Source organism: Coregonus clupeaformis, chromosome 27 (assembly GCF_020615455.1).
Source record: "Coregonus clupeaformis isolate EN_2021a chromosome 27, ASM2061545v1, whole genome shotgun sequence".
NCBI lineage: Eukaryota > Metazoa > Chordata > Actinopteri > Salmoniformes > Salmonidae > Coregonus > Coregonus clupeaformis.
Window position 1 is genome coordinate 28,115,658 of NC_059218.1, and position 21,071 is coordinate 28,136,728.

Consider the following 21,071-nt stretch of genomic DNA (forward strand, 5'->3'; position numbering starts at 1 on the left):
CTAAGATGTCCTCTTGTAATTCTGTCTGATACTTAAATGGGTCTGTACATGTTTGAATGTAGCCTACATGCCTTAGCCTATGGAGACACATGAATAAGCATACATTATTTTCTTTGTGAATGTGAATAGATAATAGTCCATTATTGATTCAATGGAATCTCAATAGGCTACATCCTTGCTGTTTGTTGGCAAAAAATGACAGAATTATCAAAATCGTCAAAGAAAGTCAGTGTCTTTTGGCAGAATCCCAGGTTTACAACCATTCACTCTGACAGTGACACATTGGATCAGTGCTTCTCCATGACATGGGGTCTGACTGGCATGTCACTCACTGTCTGTTTCCCTTGAAGCCCCTGACATGTGACCAATGCCTGCTGTACTGTTTGCGCCTCACATGTGACTTGTGGCAATTTATTCATTTCCTGCTCTCTCGCTTTCTCTCGCTCACACACTCTCTCACACTCTCTCTCTCTGTCTCTCTCTCTCTCACATTCTCTCACACTCTTTCTCTCTCTCCCACACACACACTTTATGTTGTTTAGTTATTGTTTGGAGATGATTTACAGCTGTTAAACCAGTACATTGCAAGATGTCCCCTCTATTTTAATCTATATGAGGTGGAATGGTGTCGAGTTGGAGGTTGGCCTCATTTGCCTCCTGTGTGTGTGTGTGTGTGTGTGTGTGTGTGTGTGTGTGTGTGTGTGTAGCTTTAACTAACATGGCTGGCATCCAGCACTCCAAGTCTACAGGTTTGCCTTTAACACACAGCTCTCAACACTGTGAAATCCATCTGAGCTGTCATACCAAACAAGACGAAGATATACAGACAGAGCGACTCCCAACTCTCTGCTTATGGACTCAAACTAAACCTATAGGCACATTGTGTGTGTAGGCATGTACTTGGCTGCCTGCCTTCCTATATACATTACATTACCAAAAGTATGTGGACTCCTGCTCGTCGAACATCTCATTCCAAAATCATAGGCATTAATATGGAGTTGGTCCCCCCTTTGCTGCTATAACAGCCTCCACTCTTCTGGGAAGGCTTTCCACTAGATGTTGGAACATTGCTGTGAGGACTTGCTTACATTCAACCACAAGCATTAGTGAGGTACGACACTGATGTTGGGCGATTAGGCCTGGCTCACAGTCAGCGTTCCAATTCATCCCAAAGGTGTTCGAAGGGGTTGAGGTCAGGGCTTTGTGCAGGCCAGTCAAGTTCTTCCACACCGATCTCGACAAACCATTTCTGTATGGACGTCACTTTGTGCACGGGGGCATTGTCATGCTGAAACAGGAAAGGGCCTTCCCCAAACTGTTGTCACAAAGTTAGAAGCACAGAATCGTCTAGAATGTCATTGTATGCTGTAGCGTTAAGATTTCCTTTCACCGGAACTAAGGGGCCTAGCTCGAACCATGAAAACAGCCCCAGACCATTATTCCACCTCCACCAAACTTTACAGTTGGCACTATGCATTGGGGTGGGTAGCATTCTCCTGGCATCCGCCAAAACCCAGATTCGACCGTCGGACTGCCAGATGGTAAAGCGTGATTCATCACTCCAGAGAACGCGTTTCATTGCTCCAGAGTCCAATGAGCTTTACAACACTCCAGCCGACGCTTGGCATTGCGCATGGTGATCTTAGGCTTGTGTGCGGCTGCTCAGCCATGGAAACCCATTTCATGAAGCTCCCGACGAACAGTTCTTGCTTCCAGAGGCAGTTTGGAACTCGGTAGTGAGTTTTGCAACTGAGGACAGACGATTTTTACGCACTACGCGCTTCAGCACTCGGCGGTCCCGTTCTGTGAGCTTGTGTGGCCTACCACTTCGCGGCTGAGCCGTTGTTGCTCCTAGACGTTTCCACTTCACAATAACAGCACTTACAGTTGACCGGGTAGCTCTAGCAGGGCAGAAATTTGATGAACTGACTTGTTGGAAAGGTGGCATCCTATGACGGTGCCACGTTGAAAGTCACTGAGCTCTTCAGTAAGGCCATTCTACTGCCAATGTTTGTCTATGGAGATTGCATGGCTGTGTGCTAAATTGTATACACCTGTTAGCAACAAGTGTAGCTGAAATAGCCGAATCCACTAATTTAAGGGGTGTCCACATACTTTTGTATATATAGTGTGCTTCACACAATGACACCTTTTTTCTTAGTGGTTGCTTTATTGCTGGGAAGTCAGTGAGGGCAACGAGGTGTACTGCCAAGTTCTTATCTTCAATGTTTAACACAACATACAGTATATGGAAGGAGTGTGCTTTTTGTTAATAAATTTTTTCTCAACCAAGACCTTCACCGCCAACCGTCTTTGAGTTGGACGGCTGCCAAGCGCTGTGATGGCGCTCAACAGCTGTATTTGTGTGTGCCATGTCCTCAGATGCCCTTCCTCCATAGGCCCCACACTACAAAACATTCCACAGGGGGGCCAAGGGGGGCAGTGAGAAGAGAGACACACACACACATTTTGAGAGACATGTACATGGGGAGAGAGAGAGGTTGTAGGGTTCGCTCAACTGACTTCACCGTTCATCAGATGCTTGACCGAACAGTATGGACTCATTATCATAAGGGGCGATCGACTGTAAAGGAAATGTTTAGGTTTATTGTAACCTTCCTCTATGTTTATTCTCCAGCATTGTAGGACCCACCCACTATGTTTTTTTTGGGGGGGGGGGGGTTTTCCCGGGGGGAATGGATCAGCTTAATATTGCAGATAGATTGTATCTTCTATCAATGTAATTGTCTGCATCACTTCCAATCCCCCATGTTTTTTTATTTTTTTTATTTATATATATACTCCCCTTTATTACTTTTCAACCCCACCATCCTTTCCCTACTTGGAGTAAATTAGTGAACAACAATGCACAGGCCTCTACTTCCGGTCTATAATTACTATCTACACCTTATGGACAGAGTTAATTTTACAATAATTATATTATATATATATATATATATATATATATATATATATATATATATATTTATTTATTTTTTTTGCTCCCTGAACTTCTTCTACTCTCAACCTCTCCGATCATTTTCATGATGTCCATCCGGTTTGCTTCTATATGCCATATCTTTCTAACTGTGCTCTTTCCCAAAAGCTCCCAACATACAACCTATATACTTATTATGGACACAGTATGCTTACATTATTAGATATCTTTGTTATTATTTGTTGTTATTTGTTATTAGTCCCATCCTTCTACTCTATTCAATACCTCCCATCTATCTCTTAACACCATCCATATAGGATTTCTATTTGCCATATATATTTCAACCGTACTGTGATGTTTTACAAAAGTTCTGAACCTTTCTATTCTCATTGCTTCTACAGATTGTGAATTAAAAATAAACATTTTTGCTAAAAGTATTATTATATTACCCACCCACTATGTTGCTCTACCAGTATAACTATTTTCTCATATTTTTGTACTACCGTAACTTGAGTCTGGTTTTTGTAATATGAATAGTCAACCTTATAGTAACGTCTTTGTGCTTGGAATGCGAGAAAATATTTCATTTAACTTCCAGTATGTGGGAGTAAATGTTATTTATTTGACAACCAATATTTGAGTTGAGATTTTCTAATTCTTTGTTTACAGTGCTCACTGCAAAATGACGCCTAGTGTTGATTTCTGTCTCTGTGATGAGTGTGATGGAAGAAGTCAGGCGCAGGAGAGTAGTCACCGAATACAGAGTTTATTCCTTCGTGGACAAATGCGCTCAAATAGCGATCAATGAAACAGGCACAGGGGAAACTCTCATCCCTGGCAAATACACTGTAACGGTAGAATCCAATAATACATAGGCACAGGGGAAAATCTACCCTGGCAACAAAATGTACGAGTAGCTTCACCGAGCTATACTACTCTCACAAATAACAATCACCCACAAGGACAAGGGGGCAGAGGGAACACTTATACACGGACTAATGAGGGGATTAGAACCAGGTGTGTGTGATTGACAAGACAAGACAAAGGTGATGATGATTGGGGCGGCAGTGGTTAGTAAGCTGGTGACGACGAACGCCGAAGCCTGCCCGAACAAGGAGGGGAGGCAGCCTCGGCCGAAGTCGTGACAGTCTCTTTGGCTCCTTGGTTTAGCTAGTGCACTTGGTGAGAGGGAGGGAGGGAGTGACCATACTACAAAGGCTCTGTGTAAAAAGGCCCTAAACAGCGTTCGTCTGGCCTCTGTCTGTGAGGCCCTCTAGAGATGATGATGGAACAATGGGATGACAATGTGCATGGTACGTGATACAGAGCAGGCATACATTATTTTCTCATACGTCATCTTTATGTACAGTTTGTACAGTTGCTCTGGGCCAGCGGTGTTGTCGCAGATCCCATCACAAGGTCAACTGAGTCCACTACACAGTTCCTGTCATTTAGATGTGGAGTGGGTTCCGTCATACAGTACTGCATTGCCTTATTCTATTTGACATGTGTGTGTTTAGTTATGGGTATGGTTTCAAACCTTTTTTCTCTTTTAGTTTTTCCTTATTTTTTCCATATAATATAGTGTTTAAGGATTATTGTGTGAAATGGACTGAAAATAGTTTGATTGATTTGTATCTGTATGGCGAGACACATTATTTTCTATCTTTCAAACATTCTAAGCATATGTAATCAATAAAAATTTGTTTATTCTGGGTTGGCCTACCTATGGAGCCTAACTAGTGATGTCGACGTATGTTGACTTTATTTGAACTACTGTTGACATTTTGGGTGGCAGATTAAATCAAACTGTAGGTAGTGTAGCATGGCGTTGGTTCTTGTTTGGTCAACAGTGGATTGTTTGTCATATTCTTTTCCTCTTTGGCGTTTTTCTCAAAACACCCTAGTTGTGTAAATCGATCTACAAGAGGGGTTTAAAAGAAAAGTAGAGGAGCGAAAAGTGTGTTTTCTTAACTGTTAACCCACTAAATGAACACACACACAGAGATTCCCTGTGTGAGAGAGAGAGAGATTCAGATTCTTGAAATGTAACTAATTTGGGTGCTTTGGCTCATTCTGTGCATTTCAGGAAGTCTTCCAAGAACTGCGACAATGGACAGTAAACATGCTCTCCAGAACAATTTAACATAAGAACTCATGTGCTCCTTGTTACTTGGGGCCTACTGCCTCAAGAACATTGGAGATAACAGAGAAAAGTCATAATGCTTCATATGCTTTTTCAGTGTACGTTGTGGAGAGGATTGACAAGGAGCTCTTGCAAAACTAAAGGCCCTTTACTCTCCACGTCCTTGCTTCCCTCCCTCCCTTCCTTTCTCTCTCTCTCTCTCTCTATCTCTCTCTCTCTCTCTCTCTCTTGTGCTCTCTCTCTCTGTGTGAGATTTCTGGTAAGTGACATGATTGGCCTTTGGCATAATGCCTGGTAAGATCACATGGCATGGATGTCACGCCAGTTTTGTGTGTGTCTGTGTGTGTGTGTGTGTGTGTCTGTGTGCGCCTGTGTGTGTATGTGTCCGTGCTTGAGAGGAGGAGAGAGAGAGTGCGAGAGAGAGTATGTGTGCATTCTACTGTTCCAAGTGTTTCACTATGAATGAGAGCACATAGCCATTGCAGCAAATGATGAGAAGTACTGAAGGGTGGGATGATTATGGAATTCTAATGACATTTTGATAGCCTCACACATCCAGTTTCCCCTGTTTCCACTGTATACTAAAATTCAAGAGTAGATTTGTCTTGGTTTGGCTGAAAATAAATCAATAGTATCCATTGCAACCTCCTGAAGGTTTGCTTGTAAACCACTTATAAAACCATCAGTAAATAGTTTGTAGACCATTAATAGATGTTTTGTAAATCATTAAATAATTTGTTAATGTATCATTAGCATTTGTGAATACATACAAAACACTAAATGTTAATCATTTATTATGGGGACTTGTAATCATATAGTACATGAATTTACCTTGATTTTTGAAAAAACTATAGTAATGTGTATAAGAAGTATAGCAGACCTTCAAAAGGAAGTGTTACCTACATTATCTATAAGATTATGCTATACAGAAGCTCTCGGTCAGTGGTATTACTAATGTGTATCTGTCCATGGACCTTGAGGTGAAATGTAAATTAATTTGCTATGGCAGAAAACAATACCATTGGAGTTATCTCTCCAGTGAACACTAAATGGGTCTTGAGAGTGTGTGGGCTCAAAACAGCATTTTCATTTCCCTTATCTTTTTGAGGGTCCGGCTCTCTCTTATTAAAGGCTTTATCCGATTATGGCTTTCGCTCAATTACAGGCTAATATATCTAAGTGACCTACAGTACATGTTATTCCCTCAGTCCCCTAGGCTTTTAAGTGACTTGACTATTTGGAATACTTACAGATGTAGGATCTTAATTTGAGCCAGTTGGCTACAGCAGGAAAATAATCCTGCAGCAACAGGAAATGTGAATTATTATGTGGACTATAATTAATTGACTTTTTTTGTAGGTGTTGATAAATGTTTCGTTAGGGCAAGGAAATTACAGACTTTAGAAGCCTTTTTAAACCTCCAATACACTACAACTTTGTACTACCTGATCAAATTAAGATTCTACATCTGTAAATACACACACCACACATATGTGCATGCACACACAGTGTGCTTGACAGTCAAGTATATAAAAAAGTAGTGCAGCTCGAGTTCAGTGTAACTTCTGCACAGTATCTTACTATGGTTTCACTTTAAATGAACTACAACTTATAAATGCTTTATATAGTATACATAACATCTTTATTTTACCTGGTCAGTTTATTGAGAGCATGTGTTATTAATTTGGTTTAGCATAAACACATTAAGCCTCAAATGACGGTTATACCTGTCCTGCTCCAGGCCGAACACAAGGTATCCACAAGGGATCCACCATCTGCATATCCAGATTCAAACTGTTTGTAGGGCAAATAATGTAATGTGAAAACCTGTGGATACCTTGTAATATGACAATCTGCAATTGCATCTTAATTAGCATGTGTTAAAAAGCACAGCTTTTGGGGGGAATTGATAATGCCACATTTGGCAATACAACCTACTTAGGGGAGCTGTTATGTCACCCTTTATAAATCCTTTATAAGTCCTTTATAAAGTATGACATAAGAATGACATCTTTATTTTACCTGGTCAGTCTCCTGAGAGAATGTCATATTGGCTTAGTTTAGCATAAAACACACTAGGCCTCACATGACGGTTACACCTGCCCTGCTCCAGGCCAGAACACGAGGTATCCACCATGTATGGCAGTTGCATATGCAGATTAAAACTGTTTATAGGGCAACTATTGTCATGTGTAATCTATATCGCCATCACAGAGTTCACTTCCACTGCTATGCTGATGACACCCAGCTCTACCTCTCCACCAAACCCACCACTCCCCTCCCTCTTCAGCTGCCACCAAGACATCCGCAGCTGGATGAGCATGAACCTCCTAAAACTCAACAGCAACAAGACGGAGGTCATGCTCATCGGCTCCATATCCACTCTCTTCAAACGGGACAACCTCAGCATCACCATAGACGGTTTCCAGGTCCCTTTGTCAACAAAGTCAAACGCCTCAGTGTCACCCATGACCATAACCTCTCATTTGATCCCTACATAAAAACCATCACCTGCACAGCATTCATCCACATCTGCAATATCTCCAGGCGCCGCCCCTCACTGTCACACTCCAGCACCGAAACCCTCATCCATGCTTTCGTCACCTCCCGACTGGACTACTGCAACACTCCTCACTGGTATCCCCACCAAACTCACCAAGAAATTTCAACTGGTCCAGAACTCTGCTGCCAGAATCCTCACCTGCACCAGATCAATTGAACACATCACACCAATCCTCATCAAACTACATTGAATCCCTGTCCAATTCCGGATTGACTTTAAGACATTTCTCACCTACAAAGCCCTCCACAACCTGGCACCTCTCTGTCACCTACCGACCTCTCTAACCTCCCAGTCTATGCCCCCTCCCGCTCCCTCTGCTCCTCCTCTGCTGGTCTCCTTGTCACCCCTCCATTCCGCTTCTCCACCATGGGTGCCCAGGCCTTCAGCTGCTCAACACCCAGGCTCTGGAATAGGTTGGGCTGTATACCGTATATACCGTATACCGGGGTATTTTGAAATACAGACGGTATCATTTTCAATATATATATATATATATATATATATATATATATATATATATATATATATATATATATATATATATACACTGAGTGTACAAAACATTAGGAACACCTTCCTAGTATTGAGTTGCACCCCCTTATGCGTGTAGAATATCCTAGCCTATTCATTGATGATAGGCCCTGCTTTATTGAAGTTCAGAGAAATTGCAAGCCAAGAAATTGTGAGATACTGCATTACATAGCGAGATACAGCTTTTGATTGCCGATAGATAGGCCTAGAACAGTCTCAGTTCGTCAGAACAGCCTCAATTCGTTGGGGTATGGACTACAAGGTGTCGAAAGCTTGCCACAGGGATGCTGGCACAAGTTGACTCCAATGCTTCCCACAGTTGTGTCAAGTTGGCTGGATGTCCTTTGGGTGGTGGACCTTTCTTGATACACACGGGAAACTGTTGAGCTTGAAAAATCCAGCAGTGTTGCAGTTCTTGACACACTCAAACCGGTGCGCGTGGCACCTGCTGCCATACCCCCTTCAAAGGCACTTAAATCTTTTGTCTTGCCCATTCAACCTCAGATTGGCACACATACACAATCCATGTCTCAATTGTCTCAAGGCTTAAAAATCCTTATTTAACCTGTTTCCTACCCTTCATCTACACTGATTGAAGATAATTTAACAGTTGACATCAATAAGGGATCATAGCTTTCACCTGGATTCACCTGGTCAGTCTATGTCATGGAAAGAGCAGGTGTTCCTAATGTTTTGTACACTCAGTGTGTGTGTGTGTGTATATACCAGAGGTGGGACAAAGTCATTGTTATGCAAGTCACAAGTAAGTCTCAAGTCTTTGCCCTCGAGTCCCGAGTCAAGTCGAGTCAAAGATGAGGCAAGTCCCAAGTCGAGTCAAAAGTCAAAGCCATCAAGTCTCAAGTCGAGTCCAAAGTCCTACATTTTAGTTTCGAGTCATTTCAAGTCCTCTTAGCAAGCCTTTGCAAGTCATTACAAGTCCTCGTAGCAAGTCTTCTCGAGTCATAAGGCGCAAGTCCAAGTCAAGTCACGAGTCATTGATGTTAAAGTCCAAGTCGAGTTGCAAGTCTTTGTACATTTTGTCGAGTCGAGTCTGAAGTCATCAAATTCATGACTCGAGTCTGACTCGAGTCCAAGTCACATGACTCGAGTCCACACCTCTGGTATATACAGTGCATTCAGAAAGTATTCAGAGCCCTTGACTTTTTCCACATTTTGTTTTACGTTACAGCCTTATTCTAAAATGGATTAAATAAATACAAATCTAATTAAATAACACACAATACCCCATAATGACAAAACAAAAACAGGTTTTTATAAATTGAATGTATTTACGTGTTTGCCGCTCGTCTATCTCTGTTGACCCAAGCCCTCTTGGAAAGGAGGTTTTGGCTGGGTCTTCGCTCAGTTCACTTGTAAGGCTCAGATTGTCCACCATAGGTCACAATGTCCTTCTTCTTTGTTCTGGCTTATAGTGGAGTGTACTCAGAGCAGATACTCAGTGATTGTCTGAGATGGGATTTTCTCCTTCCCCCTCGTGTGGTTAGTCAAAGTTCTAGATCACTTTACATGCATAGCTGCAGTCTGCCAATGCTTTTTGGTCTAGTGAGTTTATCTTCTTCACCTTGTGTTGAGGTTCAACATTCCAACCATTTTCAAATGTGTTATTTATTTGTACCCCTTTTTCTCCCCAATTTCTTGGTATCCAATTGGTAGTTACAGTCTTGTCTCATCGCTGCAACTCCCGTACGGACTCGGGAGAGGCGAAGGTCGAGTGCCGTGCATCCTCCGAAACACAACCCAGCCGAGCCGCATTGCTTGTTGACACAATGCCCGCTTAAGCTGGAAGCCAGCCTCACCAATGTGTCGAAAGAAACACTGTACACCTGGTGACCGTGTCAGCGTACACTGCGCCCGGCCCCCAACAGGAGTTGCTAGTGCGCGATGGGACAAGAATACCCATGCCAGCCAAACCCTCCCCTCACCTGGACGAATTGTGCGCCGCCTCATGGGTCTCCCGGTTGCGGCCGGCTGCGACAGAGCCTGGACTCGAACCAGGATCTCTAGTGGCACAGCTAGCACTGCGATGTAGTGCCTTAGACTACTGTGCCACTCGGGAGACGTTCGAACCATTTTCAGCCGTGTAGCCACAGCTCCATGCTTTCTGGTCTAACCATTTTCAGCCGTGTAGCCACAGCTCCACGCTTTCTGGTCTAAATGTTGTTACCAAGGATTTTTATTCACTCTGGTAAAAGGGGGCGTTCCATCACACAGACATGATGTCTGTGCTGACTTGGGGCGTGGCTAGTCACTGTGCATAGTTTACATGAAAAACAATTATCTCATTAGAAAACAAAAATCACATTCCTATCTTAACAAAAATACTCTCATCTTTAATCATATATTTTATACAACATTTGGGTGTAAACTTGACGGATAGAATGTGTACACCTTCCGAGTTACAGTTATTTCTTGATACCATCCTTAATGAAATCACAAAATAATAAACAATATGACATGATTATTCTTTAGATCCCCAATGACCATTCCCCACATTCTGATGTTGGAAATATTGATCCAGTGTTCACTTTTTGGACGTAAAAGTTTTGGCGCAAAGGTCTTCTGGAGACAAAGCACATTCCTTTACCAATACTGAGAGGCAATGGAGAGATTCCCCTCCTGCCTAATTTACGGCCAAGTGTTAAGGTGCCAAGTGTTAAGGCCCAGCCCCCCTTCCCCTCTTCTGTGGGTGAGAGGGTCTGGTTGTTATCAGCCATTTGCCAAACTGATCTGAGGCCTTTGGATCCTCAGCTAGGAGTCATGACAGTCCCCCTCTGGTGGGTTCAACCTTGGAAGGATTCTGCAAGTTGCAACCCACCATAAAAATGACCACAGGATGTCCTTGTTGTGGATCATCGTTGCGGTCTCCCTCTGGTTGGTTACCCTGGTAGGATTTCTGCAAGCTGCAGACCACCACAAGAATGGGCAGGGGATGTCCGGGTTGGGAATTGCCGTTCCGGACCCATCGTCCGGTTGTCCAGGCTGGTAGATCTGGGCAGTAACTTAGGCAGATGTTAACATTGCACACACTCACAAAATACATTATTAAATTTCTTCCCCAAATTAGCGGCGTTGTGGCACTAACTGGTGGTCGTATGGGGAACTTGTTTGTGGCACTATCACTTCCTAAGTCAAAGAAAATGAAAGTAAAAATGAACAAAAACACAAACAAGAGATATACAAAATATAGTTACCACACCTTAATCATCTAATTGGACTGTATTCTATATACGTCCACGGTCTTGGCTAAATTACTCTATCATGGCATTGTGTCTAATGTCATATCTAGGGTGATCCTACTTAGCGGTGTGTTGCTTAGGGCACTAACCTAAGTTGATAACTACATGATAAGTCTACAGCTGTAAGGCACTAGCTTCAGACAGTCTACAGGGATGACCTATGGACCTCTGGGGAGAAACTGGTGATTCATGTAGCTGTAGAGGCAAAGGGCTTCAGGGTACATTTTCAACTTTACCACAGCTGGAATTTTGCTCTGACCCTTAAGTGATCCTAGCATAAATCCTAATTAAATGTTCAGTTGTACATGTGCGTTTATGCTTACATCAGCACACATATCAAGGGAATGAAAACCAAGTATCCTGGTAGGCTGCAACCTGTTCAGAATGAGTCTAATGTCATCAGATAATTTCCATGTCAATGACTGGAGGTCAGTAAGAATCGGTGCCAACCCCAAGCTATATGCCAAGGGGGCCTGTAGTGGTTTTACTACAAGTCAATGTAACTTACACCATTGTAGTGGCGATAGGTATGAAGGAGTCTATTTGATAGCTATGTTATCCACAGAGGAGCTAACCTCACGACGGAAGTACTCTATAAGCACGGAACCAGTCGTACCCTGTGTGATCATGGTTCATGACTTCTATTAAGTGACTACTAACTCCTCTGTCGCTGTTATCAAGGGCAAATCGACTTGTTAGGTCTCTAACCTTCTTACTGATTGTGGCTGGACTGACTGTTTCTGGCATTGGTACCCAAGGGGATCAGCTATCCTACCGATTTATTCTGAAATGTTATCCTACCGGAACACATGATTAGAGTATTTTACTAGACATGGCAAGGAATGATTATTGTTGCCATTTGTTTTGGAGGTGGAAAATCCACTGCTTCTTTTACGACCAGTGTGGTACACCTCAGTGATATCTCAGTTGTGTTCTAAGGTTATCCCCGTCGAGGGGCTTTTCCGCTCCTCTCTGTTCTCATGGGGAAGTTTACAACTAGATTTGTTTCCTGATCGGGCGGCCTCGTACAGTGTTGCACGTAGTCTCGACCCCCCCACCGTCCTCGACGAGGCTCACAATGGGCCTGGGCTAGCATTCCCCCCCCTTTGTGGCTGGAATTATGAAAAGAATGGTCAATCAGGTTTGCTGATTGAATGTGACGAGATATCGTAATATCTCCTTGCGTCAGATTCTGCACCAAGACGTTTCTAAACGTATTTTTCCCAAGGGGTCCTGTCGACAGATACTCCTCATGAATGACTGTGTTACAGCCAGCGTTAGGAGAAGACAGTGTGGTCAGTGGAGACAATCAGAGCCTTACAAGTGAGCTGAGCGAAGACCCATCCAAAACCTCCTTTCCAAGAGGGCTTGGGTCAACAGAGACCCAGTTTGCGCTGTTCTGTGAAGGGAGTAGTACACAGCGTTGTACGAGATCTTCAGTTTCTTGGCAATTTCTCGCTTGGAATAGCCTTCATTTCTCAGAACAAGAATAGACTGACGAGTTTCAGAAGAAAGTTATTTGTTTCTGGCCATTTTGAGCCTGTAATCGAACTCACAATTGCTGATCCTCCAGATACTCAACTAGTCTCAAGAAGGCCAGTTTTATTGCTTCTTCAATCAGCACAACAGTTTTCAGCTGTGCTAACAAAATTGCAAAAGGGTTTTCTAATGATCAATTAGCCTTTTAAAATGATAAACTTGGATTAGCAAACACAACGTGCCATTGGAACACAGGACTGATGGTTGCTGATAATGGGCCTCTGTACGCCTATGTAGATATTCCATAAAAAATCAGCCGTTTCCAGCTACAATAGCCATTTACAACATTAACAATGTCTACACTGTATTTCTGATCAATTTGCTGTTAATGGACAAAAAATGCTTTTCTTTCGAAAACAAGGACATTTCTAAGTGACCCCAAACTTTTGAACGGTAGTGTAGTTAGTTAATTAGAAAAATAACAGTCATCTTATTAATGAAAGTCACGACACTTATCTCGGAGCTCTACGGACAATTCCTTCGACCTCATGGCTTGGTTTTTGCTCTGACATGCACTGTCAAATGTGGGACCATATATAGACAGGTGTGTGCCTTTCCAAATCATGTCCAATCAATTGAATTTACCACAGGTGGTCTCCAATCAAGTTGTAGAAACATCTCAAGGAGGATCAATGGAAACAGGATGCACCTGAGCTCAATTTCGAGTCTCATAGCAAAGGGTCTGAATACTTATTAAAGTAAGGTATTTCGGTTTTTTATTTTTTAATAAATTTGCACAAATGTGTAAAAACCTGCTTTCGCTTTGTCATTATGGGGTATTGTGTGTAGATTGATGAGGGGAAATAATCATTTAATCAATTTTAGAATAAGGCTATAATGTAACAAAATGTGAAAGAAGTGATGGGGTCTGAATACTTTCCGAATGCCAGTCAAAAGTTTGGACACACCTACTCATTCAAGGGTGTTTCTTAATTTTTACTATTTTCTACATTGTAGAATAATAGTGAAGACATCGAAACTATGAAATAACACATATGGAATCATGTAGTAAGCAAAAAAGTAAAAAAAAAATCTAAATATATTGTATATTTTAGATTCTTCAAAGTAGCCACCCTTTGCCTTGATGACTGCTTTGCACAATCTTGGCATTCTCTCAACCAGCTTCATGAGGAATGCTTTTCCAACTGTCTTGAAGGAGTTCCCACATATGCTGAGCACTTGTTGGCTGCTTTTCCTTCACTCTGCAGTCCAACTCATCCCAAACCATCTCAACTGGGTTGAGGTCGGGTGATTGTGGAGGCCAGGTCATCTGATGCAGCACTCTCCTTCTTGGTCAAATAGCCCTTACACAGCCTGGAGGTGTGTTTTGGGTCATTGTCCTTTTGAAAAACAAATGATAGTCCCACTAAGCACAAACCAGATAGGATGGCGTATCGCTGCAGAATGCTGTGGTAGCCATGCTGGTTAAGTGTGCCGTGAATTCTAAATAAATCACTGACAGTTTCACCAACAAAGCACCCCCACACCATCACACCTCATCCTCCATGCTTCACCGTGGAAACCACACATGCGAAGATCATCCATTCACCTACTCTGTGTCTCACAAAGACACGGCTGGTTAGAACCAAAAATCTCAGATTTGGACTCATCAGACCGAAGGACAGATTTCCACTGGTCTAACGTTTCTTGGCCCAAGCAAGTCTCTTCTTCTTATTGGTGTCCTTTAGTAGTGTTTTTTTGCAGCAATTCGACCATGAAGGCCTGATTCATGCAGTCTCCTCTGAACAGTTGATGTTGAGATGTGTCTGTTACTTGAACTCTGTGAAGCATTTATTTGGGCTGCAATTTCTGAAGCTGGTTACTCTAATACCTCTGCAGCAGAGGTAACTCTGGGTCTTCCTTTCCTGGGGCGGTCCTCATGAGAGTCAGTCTCATCATAGCGCTTGATGGTTTTTGCGACTGCACTTGAATAAACTTTTTCAAAGTTCTTGAAATGTTCCGGATTGACTGACCTTCATGTCTTAAAGTAATGATGGACTGTTGTTACTATTTGCTTATTTAAGCTGTTCTTGCCATAATATGGACTTGGTCTTTTGCCAAATAGGGCTATCTTCTACCTTGTCACAACACAACTGATTAGCTCAAACGCATTAAGAAGGAAAGAAATTCCACATATTAACTTTTTACAAGGTACACCTGTTAATTGAAAATCATTCCAGGTGACTACCTCATGAAGCTGGTTGAGAGAATGCCAAGAGTGTGCAATGCAGTCATCAAGGTAAAGGGTGGCTACTTTGAAGAATCTAAAATCTAAAATATATTTTGATCTATTTAACACTTTTTTGCTTACTACATGATTCCATATGTGTTATTTCATAGTTTTGATGTCTTCACTATTATTCTACAATGTAGAAAATAGTAGAAATTAAGAAAAACCTTTGAATGAGTAGGTGTGTCCAAACTTTTGACTGGTAGTGTATACAGTGAGGGAAAAAAGTATTTGATCCCCTGCTGATTTTGTACGTTTGCCCACTGACAAAGAAATGATCAGTCTATAATTTTTATGGTAGGTTTATTTGAACAGTGAGAGACAGAATAACAACAAAAAAATCCAGAAAAACGCATGTCAAAAATGTTATAAATTGATTTGCATTTTAATGAGGGAAATAAGTATTTGACCCCCTCTCAATCAGAAAGATTTCTGGCTCCCAGGTGTCTTTTATACAGGTAATGAGCTGAGATTAGGAGCACACTCTTAAAGGGAGTGCTCCTAATCTCAGATTGTTACCTGTATAAAAGACACCTGTCCACAGAAGCAATCAATCAATCAGATTCCAAACTCTCCACCATGGCCAAGACCAAAGAGCTCTCCAAGGATGTCAGGGACAAGATTGTAGACCTACACAAAGCTGGAATGGGCTACAAGACCATCGCCAAGCAGCTTGGTGAGAAGGTGACAACAGTTGGTGCGATTATTCGCAAATGGAAGAAACACAAAAGAACTGTCAATCTCCCTCGGCCTGGGGCTCCATGCAAGTATTCAGACCCCTTCACTTTTTCCACATTTTGTTACGTTACAGACTTATTCTAAAATGGATTACATTTTTTTAAAATCCCCATCAATCTAAACACAATACCCCATAATGACAAAGCGAAAACAGGTTTTTAGAAACGTAAAAATAAAAAACAGAAATACCTTATTTTACCAAGTATTCAGACCCTTTGATATGAGACTCAAAATTGAGCTCAGGTGCATCCTGTTTCCATTGATCATCCTTGAAATATTTCTACAACTTGATTGGAGTCCACCTGTCGTAAATTCAATTGATTGGACATGATTTGGAAAGGCACACACCTGTCTATATAAGGTCCCACAGTTGACAGTGCATGTCAGAGGAATAACAAAGCCATGAGGTCGAAGGAAATGTCAGTAAAGCTCAGAGACAGGATTGTGTGGAGGCACAGATCTGGGGAAGGGTACTAAAACATTTATGCAGCGTTGAAGGTCCCCAAGAATACAGTGGCCTCCATCATTCTTAAATGGAAGAAGTTTGTAACCACCAAGACTATTCCTAGAGCTGGCCACCTGGCCAAACTGAGCAATCGGGGGAGAAGGGCCTTGGTCAGGGAGGTGACCAAGAACCCGATGGCCACTCTGACAGAGCTCCAGAGTTCCTCTGTGTAGATGGGAGCACCTTCCAGAAGAACAACCATCTCTTCAGCACTCCACCAATCAGGCCTTCATGGTAGAGTGGCCAGACGGAAGCCACTCCTCAGTAAAAGGCGCATGACAGCCCGCTTGGGGTTTGCGAAAAGGAACCTAAAGGACTCTCAAACCATGAGAAACAAAATTCTCTGGTCTGATGAAACCAAGATTGAACTCTTTGGCCTGAATGCCAAGCGTCACGTCTGGAGGAAACATGGCACCATCCCTACGGTGAAGCATGGTGGTGGTAGCACAATTCTGTGGGGATGTTTTTCAGCGGCGGGGACTGGGAGGCTAGTCAGGATTGAGGGAAAGATTAACGGAGCAAAGTATAGAGAGATCCTTGATGAAAACCTGCTCCAGAGCGCTCAGGACCTCAGACTGGGGCAAAGGTTCACCTTCCAACAGGACAACGACCCTAAGCACACAGCCAAAACAACGCAGGAGCGGCTTCGGGACAAGTCTCTGAATGTCCTTGAGTGGCCCAGCCAGAATCTGGACTTCAACCAGATCGAGCATCTCTGGAGAGACCTAAAAACGCTCCCCATCCAACCTGACAGAGCTTGAGAGGATCTGCAGAGAAGAATGCGAGAAACTCCCCAAATACAGGTGTGCCAAGCTTGTAGCATCATGAAGACTCGAGGCTGTACTCGCTGCCAACGGTGCTTTAAAAAAGTACTGAGTAAAGGGTCTGAATGCTTATGTAAATGTAATATTTCCGTTATTTTATTTTATTTTTTTATGTCAAAAAACCTGTTTTTGTCATTATGGGGTATTGTGTGTAGATTTATGAGGGGAAAAAAACGATTTAATCAATTTTAGAATAAGGCTTTAACGTAACAAAATGTGGAAAAATTGAAGGGGTCTGAATACTTACCAAATGCACTGAATATGGCACTGCTTATAACTATAAGTTAACTATCTAAGATGTGCCAAATAAATTATATCCAGCTCAGTGCTCTAGCTATGAATTTGGTTCGCCAACTTACTTGCTAAGTGGCTAGCTTGCAAGATCAAGCTTCTTGCCAATCCCCTCCTGGATCAAGATCCCTGCTGCCTAAAATCGTACTTTTACTTTTGGAAAGAAATGTGCACTGCCGTTAATACCTTATACCCCGAAGGTATGAAAATCTGGATACCGCCCAACACATACAAAATGCCGACACAGTCAACTCATTCAAAAATCGCCTCAAAATACAGCTTTTCAAGAAAGCCTTTGGTTTAAATCCAACTAGGGATGTTGCAAATGGACAGTTTTTCGTAACATTTAAACGGCCATATTTTTCTGTTAAAACGATAAGAAAAAATTATAAAATTCTAAGTGAATTAACAAAGCAGCGGTGCTGCTGCCAGCAATTGGCCTCAAGGTGCGTCCATTTGAGATGGTTAAGCATTGCACCTGTGATGCCATTACTGTGCCTCAATTCCACCTCGCAAAGTTTGCATTTCCTTCTCATTTAACTTCTCAAATATTGCCATACAGGACTATGCTGCTTTCGCTTGCCTTTCTCTGCCATTTTTCCAACTGTTAACGACGATGACGTAGTGGTGGAGATTCAACTAAAAAATTATTGATTCCTCGAGCTCCTTGCACATCAACTCCCGGTGTTGACTACCATTTCTGAATGTCAAGATTCAATTCCGCTAGGAATCGACTCCTAAGATTCAGGATTTTTGGAACGGTAGAGACTGATTAGTTGCCATACTTCCGATAACACAAAGACTCGCATCTTTCATAGCGAGCTAGCGAGAGAGAGGGGAGGGGCACAGTATAGGCAGATCGGCCACCAGGCAGACAGTCAGAACCCTGCACTAGGCCTATCTATCGGCAATCAAAAGCTTTATCTCACAATGCAGTGCTGTGTCTCGCAATTTCTTGGCTTGCAATGTCTCGCAACTTCAGTAAAGCAGGGCCTATCATCAATGAATAGGCTAGGATATTCTACACACAACAGACCGAAGACTGAACACACACTCGCATCATTAACGGGGTGTAATCATTAGTCCAAACAGTTGCAGAACTTTGAAACTAAAACAAGAGTTTATATTAGACAAATTCAAGTAGGTCCCTCCCCGTTTCGTTCCATTTGCATCCGTTTAAGAAACGTTTTGCAACATAATCAGCGTAATGAATACGCCCCAGGCGAGCCAGCGCGAGGGAGAGAGAGGAGGGGGCAGGCAGAAAAAAATGTGGTGCACATACAGTATGTCTTGGTAATCTGTCTTGCATGCGTCGCTAATTCACCAAAGTAGCCCAAAGTCTGCCTCTTCCTCTCTGGTTTTATTTAAATTACACAACTTTCCCCAGGCCTTTATAGCCTATCATCTAGTTAGGCTATAACACAGAAAATTATATGTTTAGTGATAACTGCAATGTGATTTAAATTTTGTGGGGTAAAAAACCAAAAACCTTACAGTGCCTTCAGAAAGTATTCACACCCCTTGACTTTTTATACATTGTGTTGTGTTACAGCCTGAATTTAAAATTGATTCAACTGAGATTTGTTGTCGCTGCCCTACACACCATACCCCATAATGTCAACGTGGAATTATGTTTTTTGAAATGATTACAAATTAATCAAAAATGAAAAGCTGAAATGTCTTGCGTCAAAAATTATTCAACCCCTTTGTTATGGCAAGCCTAGATAAGTTCAGGAGTAAAACAGACATTGAATATCCCTTTGAGCATGTTCAGGTAGCCATTTGATTAGCTGTCCAGGAGTCTTATAGCTTGGGAGTAGAAGCTGTTAAGAAGCCTTTTGGACCTAGACTTGGCGCTCCGGTACCTCTTGCTGTGCGGTAGCAGAGAGAACAGTCTATGACTAGGGTGGCTGGAGTCTTTGACAATTTGTAGGGCCTTCCTCTGACACCACCTGGTATAGAGGTCCTGCATGGCAGGAAGCTTGGCCCCAGTGATGTACTGGGCCGTACGCACTACCCTCTGTAGTGCCTTGCGGTCGGAGGCCGCAACCAGTCAGGATGCTCTCGATGGTGCAGCTGTATAACTTTTTGAGGATCTGAGGACCCATGCCAAATCTTTTCAGTCTCCTGAGGGGGAATAGGCTTTGTCGTGCCCTCTTCTTGACTGTCTTGGTGTGTTTGGACCATGATAGTTTGTTGGTGATGTGGACACCAAGGAACTTGAAGCTCTCAACCTGCTCCACTACAGCCCCGTCGATGAGAATGGGGGCGTGCTCGGTCCTCCTTTTCCTGTAGTCCACAATCATCTCCTTTGTCTTGATCACGTTGAGGGAGTGGTTGTTATCCTGGCACCACACGGCCAGGTCTCTGACCTCCTCCCTATAGGCTGTCTCATCGTTGTCGGTGATCAGGCCTACCACTGTGGGGTCGTCGGGAAACTTAATGATGGTGTTGGAGTCGTGCCTGACCATGCAGTCATGGGTGAACAGGGAGTACAGGAGGGGACTGAGCATGCACCCCTGAGGGGCCCCCGTGTTGAGGATCAGCGGGGCAAATGTGTTGTTACCTACCCTTACCACCTGGGGGCGGCCCGTCAGGAAGTCCACGATCCAGTTGCAGAGGGAGGTGTTTAGTCCCAGGGTCCTTAGCTTAGTGATGAGCTTTGAGGGCACTATGGTGTTGAACGCTGAGCTGTAGTCAATGAATAGCATTCTCACATAGGTGTTCCTTTTGTCCAGATGGGAAAGGGCAGTGTGGAGTGCAATAGAGATTGCATCATCTGTGGGTCTGTTGGGCCGGGATGCAAATTGGAGTGGGTCTAGGGTTTCTGGGATAATGGTGTTGATGTGAGCCATGACCAACCTTTCAAAGCACTTCATGGCTACAGACGTGAGTGCTACAGGTCTGTAGTCATTTAGGCAGGTTACCTTAGTGTTCTTGGACACAGGGACTATGGTGGTCTGCTTGAAACATGTTGGTATTACAGATTCAGTCAGGGATAGGTTGAAAATGTCAGTGAAGACACTTGCCAGTTGGTCAGCGCATGCTCAGAGTACACATCCTTGTAATCGTCTGGCCCTGCGGCCTTGTGAATGTTGACCTGTTTAAAGGTCTTACTCACATCGGCTACGGAGAGAGTGATCACACAGTCGTCCGGAACAGCTGATGCTCTCATGCATGTTTCGGTGTTGCTTGCCTCAAAGCGAGCATAGAAGTAATTTAGCTCGTTTGGTAGGCTCGTGTCACTGGGCAGCTCGCGGCTGTGCTTCCCTTTGTAGTCTGTAATAGTTTGCAAGCCCTGCCACATCCGACGAGCGTCGGAGCCGGTGTAGTACGATTCTATCTTAGTCCTGTATTGACGCTTTGCCTGTTTGATGGTTCGTCGGAGGGCATAGCGGGATTTCTTATAAGCGTCCGGTTTAGAGTCCCGCTCCTTGAAAACGGCAGCTCTACCCTTTAGCTCAGTGCGGATGTTGCCTGTAATCCATGGCTTCTGGTTGGGGTATGTA

The 21,071-nt window shown here is 43.1% G+C and overlaps 1 protein-coding gene across 1 annotated transcript in view; it reads left to right on the forward strand.

The window, feature by feature from the left end:
• LOC121541694 (nucleus accumbens-associated protein 2-like) overlaps positions 1–21,071 on the forward strand; it is a 62,294-nt gene that overhangs the window by 1,036 nt on the left and 40,187 nt on the right. The window lies entirely within an intron of this gene.